The 4914-nt window shown below is 42.9% G+C and overlaps 1 pseudogene; it reads right to left on the reverse strand.

Annotated features, from left to right (window-relative positions):
* Positions 1 to 252: 252 nt before the first annotated feature.
* Positions 253 to 1401, reverse strand: LOC131636327 (heat shock cognate 70 kDa protein 2-like; annotated as a pseudogene).
* Between the last annotated feature and the right edge of the window lie 3513 nt (positions 1402 to 4914).

A 4914-nucleotide genomic window follows, 5' to 3' on the forward strand; every position in this document is an offset into this window, starting at 1 on the left:
AGATCAATCTAGAATTATAAGTGTATAAAAAATAGAATAACTTAGAACCATCATGATACTAATCTATCATGAGAATTCTAGAAAGAACTAAAGAGATGTAGAAATATTCACCACCATTGAGAGGTTGGTGACTTGAGCCTATAAATAGGCAAATGGTATGTTGTAATGTATCATCCAAGAAATCAATGACATAGCCTTCTTTCTAAACAACTCTCTAAAACTATCTTTTATCAACTATCAACTAATCAACCACTAACAGTTTTTTTTATTGATGCTCACGCATAACTCCTTTCCGTTGAAAGATTCCTGCAATAGTTGCTGCACTTTGGGAATCCTAGAAGACCCACCAACAAGAACAACATCATTTACAATACTCTTGTTCATCTTAGCATCGGTAAGACAACTCTTGACGGTCTCCATACACTCGTTAAAAATGTCCATATTTATTTCCTCGAATTTGGCACGAGTAATCGATGAAAATAAGTCAATACCTTGAAATAAAGAGTCTATCTCAATTGTGGTGACAACAGAAAAAGAGAGTATCCTTTTTTCCTTCTCACAAGCTGTTCTCAACCTCCTCAAAGCCCTAGAGTTCCGAGTAATATCCAGTTTGTTCTTCCTCTTGAACTCATCGACAAAGTAGTTCACCATCCGGTTATCAATGTCCTCTCCTCCGAGGTGAGTGTTTCCGCCAGTGGCCTTAACTTGAAAAACCTTATCCTTGATTGTTAAAATCGACACATCAAAAGTGCCACCACCAAAGTCAAAAACAAAAATATTCCTTTCTCCAACACAGTTAGTTCTCTTATCAAGTCCAAATGCAAGAGCAACCGCAGTTGGTTCATTGATGATCCTTATAACATTAAGACCAGCAATGGCACCAGCATCTATTGTGGCTTTTCGCTGAGCATCACAGAAATAAGCGGGCACTGTAAAAACTTCATTCTTTACTGGAAACTCTAGAAATTTTTCTGCAGTCTCTCGCATTTTTGTGAGGATCATAGATGAAATTTCCTCAGCATACAAATACTTCTCCTAACCTTTGTACTTAACAACAATCACGGGTTTCTCATTCACATTGATAATTACTTTAAATGGCCACAACATCATATCTTTTTTAACAACAGAATCACTAAACTTCCTTCCAATTAATCTCTTGGCATCGGTATTTCCTTGTTCATTGTGAATAATCTCAACCCTATTGTGTTCATCAAGCCACACGGCAACACAAGAATATGGTGTTCCAAGGTCGATTCCTACCGCACATCCTTCATACTTTTTTGTCATGTTCTTTGAAGTAAACGAGAAAAGCAGAAAGGGAACTCAAAATCAAATTCAAGCGTCTTAACTTAACCACCGTCTTATTATGCGTGAGCAAAACCACAGTGTGCGTGTTTTCAAATTTTTTTCTCTTTCAAATGGTCTAGGTTAAGTTCGACTAGGTCAAGAAAATATTGGACTTAGAAATTTTTACGATGGAGCCCAGTATAAATATTATCCCTTGACGTGTCAAATTTAATATGTTGATATTTTTTGTAGGGTTTTCATAAAATTTAGGAAAATTCTTTGCCCACCTTCCAACCTTCTAGGTCACCTCTGGTGAAAAACCACATATACCTCTGACTTTAGAAATGCATTTCCGAAATGCAAGAAAAAGGTGTTTTCGGAGATGCATCTCTGAAAGCGCCTTTTTTTTTTCAAAATTTGTCTTATTTCGGAAATGCATTTCCGAAAACACCATTTCGGAAGTTCATTTCCGAAATACTGCGCGTTTTGCAGATTAAGCAAAACAGCCCCCCCCCCCCCCCCCCCATTCATTTTGCCCTAATCTTCTTCCAAACTCAGCCTCTCTTCAAAATTTCTACAAAAAGCAAGTGTGAAGTATCAGAGATTGCCAAAATCTTCTTCCAATCTCAACCTAAATCATCTCAAACACTAATTGGTAAGTTTATCATTTTTTTTCAATTTTTAGATCCATTATTCATTACTCTATTAGGGTGTTTAGAAATTGAAAAAATCCCATTAAGATAGGTTGGTACTGATATTTAGGTTCTTTAGAATGCATAAAAGTAATTTTGATTTAGGATTTTGGGGTCTGCCATGGAAGTTGCAGAAAACTTCTTCGCAGGGGTGTTTCGGAAGTTCATTTCCGAAAACACCTCCATTCCCAGTTTCGGAAATGAACTTCCGAAGTGTATCAGAAATGCAATTTTTTTTAGTTTTATCTGTTGTCTCGCATATTAATCGATTTCAATTGTTTTCAGGAACATTTCAGGCAACCAAGCACGCATCAAAGAGGTTAGAGATACCCAGACTGCGTCGGCTAGAAGCGATCGGGCGGCGGCGCAGCTGGCGTTGATGCAGGGACGGGGGCAGGACCGGGGACGACGTGTGCGAGTTCCCGTGGAGATGGACGAGGGTACCTCTACATATGGATCGAGGAGTCGTTTGGCTCGGGTATCTTCTTCCCGCCAGCGAGAGAAGGAGGAGGAGGAGGAGGCAGTGCCATACCATGAGGCGAAGGAGGTATCGGATGTTGACCCTCCACACGGGGAGGAGGATGAGTAGGAGGAGGGCTACCCGGGAGGGCCCAGTGACACTTCCGTGCTGCTTACCTACCACGAGCACGTCGCTCGGCGTATCTGGGAGTGAGAGGTATTTTTTATAATTTACCCGACTATATTATTTAACCGTTTATAATTTAGCTGTTTATTCAATATTTTCTTAACGGTCTATTTAACATACTTTTTTATTTGTTTTTTTTGTAACAGGAGAGAGAGCCTTTGAAAATGGTGAACCACTCCCGGAAGGTTTTCAGTCTGTTTAAACCAACTGCTAAGTGGTTTAACGACGCGGTGAGAGCTTTAGGGCTTAGTGGGCTCTGCTTGACGGGGTACACCACCATCAGCCACGGCATGCAGGGGGCCTTTGTGGAGCGGTGGCACAGGGAGACGTCTTCTTTCCACTTGCCGGTTGGGGAGATGACGATCACCTTGCATGATGTGCATTGTCTTCTCCACCTGCCGATCAGGGGGGCGCTGTTGCACCACTCCCGGATCCAGAGGATCGAAGCCAGTGAGTGGATGGCGCTCTTTTTGGGTATGGAGCCCGAAGTTGCTGACTATGAGTGAATCACGACATCTGGGTCTCATATCCAGTTCACCACACTGAGCACTTATTTTGAGCACCACCTGGTGGCGGAGGCCGAAGCCGAGGATGCGGGTGACGACCTATTTGCACATTATCACCGTGGCTGCGCTCTCCGATGCTGGTACATGTTTGTGGTAGGCGCTGCAGTCTTTGTGGACAAGAGTGCAAGGTACGTCGACGTGACCTACCTCCGCTACTTCATGGACTTGACCACCGTTCACCATTGGAACTGGGGGGCAGCTACTCTGGCATACCTATACCAGAAGCTGAATGAGGCCTCCAACTGGAGGACGAGGCAGTTGACCGGATCCTGCACACTACTTACGATACGTTTCATTTTAATTTTTCGTATTTATTTATGTTTCGTATTTATTTTTAATACATTATCGTGTTTGTGTTTCAGAGCTGGATCATCTCTTACTTCTCCCGCATCCACGGCTTCCACATTGATCCTGAGTACGATGACGCCATGCCCAGGGCTGCCAGATACGTTCTCCAGAGGGGGAACAATGTAGTGGGACCATACCGTGGGTACCTCGACCGCACGATGCACGATGACGTCACTTGGAGGCCATTCAGCGACTACACTCATGTTGTCCCCTTTGACGGCATATCTTTATATTCTGGCTGGTTGGCATGCGGGACCACTACCATGGTGCGGTATCTCCCTAAGCGGTGCATGCGACAGTTTGGGTATGTGCAGATGATACCCAAGTCACCTTTTGAGGCTGCTCCCGACACGGTGACTCGAGTGCAGCTCACTGGCATATTTGTGGATTGGGAGCGTCATGTGGTACCGGAGGAGTATCGTCGCATTCGGGTCACCCAAGACTGGCACAGTGTGGATGGGTACGTCACATGGTTCTACCGGGTGTCACATCCTCTGCTGAGACCCGACGCTCCCGGCGCTCCTAGGCCAGCACACGAGGAGATCTTGGAGAACCAGCAGGCCGAGGATGACCACGCCATTGATCTCCTGCTGATCTGCCAGCGGATAGAGATGCTAGGGCGGGACGCGTTGGATTGAGGTGTCGTTCACCAGGGCGGTCCAGAGGCTGTCGCCGTGATGGAGATGATCGTCACTGATGCGGGCCGTGTAGCGGCATACAGGCGGCAGAGGAGGTCCCAGGGAGAGAGGGTTAGGCATATCCAGTAGGAGTCCGGGTTTATTTTTTTTTGTTTTCGGATTGTATCTTTCACACACTATTACTATTTGGATTGGCTTGTATATATTATCTGGATTTGATTTATCATATTAGTATTTTCTGTTTATATGTCGCTTATTTTATTTGGGGTTGCAGTTTAATTAAAAATACGAGACTATTTCGAAAAACATAAAAAAAAAAAACACAGTTTCTGCATAATTCGGAAGTGCATTTTCGAAACCCCCCAAAATCTGAAAAAAGGTGTTTTCGGAAGTACATCTCCGAAAACACCCCCCATTTGGTGTTTTCGGAGATGCACTTCCGAAGTCTGAGAAAATATTTAAAAAAAATACTTCGGAAATGCATTTCCGAAGCAGGGGTAAAGTTGGGTTTTCGCTGGGGGTGACCACCATAGGGAGGTGGGTAAAGAAATTTTCAAAATTTAAATTAAACTAGACGATAACCCATGCGATCGGGTTGAGTTAAAGAATTTTTTTTATAAATAAAATTAATATCAATTGAAATATTTATTTTGTCATCTGTGATTGATGTAGTATAAATAAAGATAAGTATTGTGATATTTTTTAAAGAAAATATTGAAACAATAAAAATAAAAATT

Source organism: Vicia villosa, unplaced genomic scaffold, assembly GCF_029867415.1.
Source record: "Vicia villosa cultivar HV-30 ecotype Madison, WI unplaced genomic scaffold, Vvil1.0 ctg.001698F_1_1, whole genome shotgun sequence".
Lineage (NCBI taxonomy): Eukaryota > Viridiplantae > Streptophyta > Magnoliopsida > Fabales > Fabaceae > Vicia > Vicia villosa.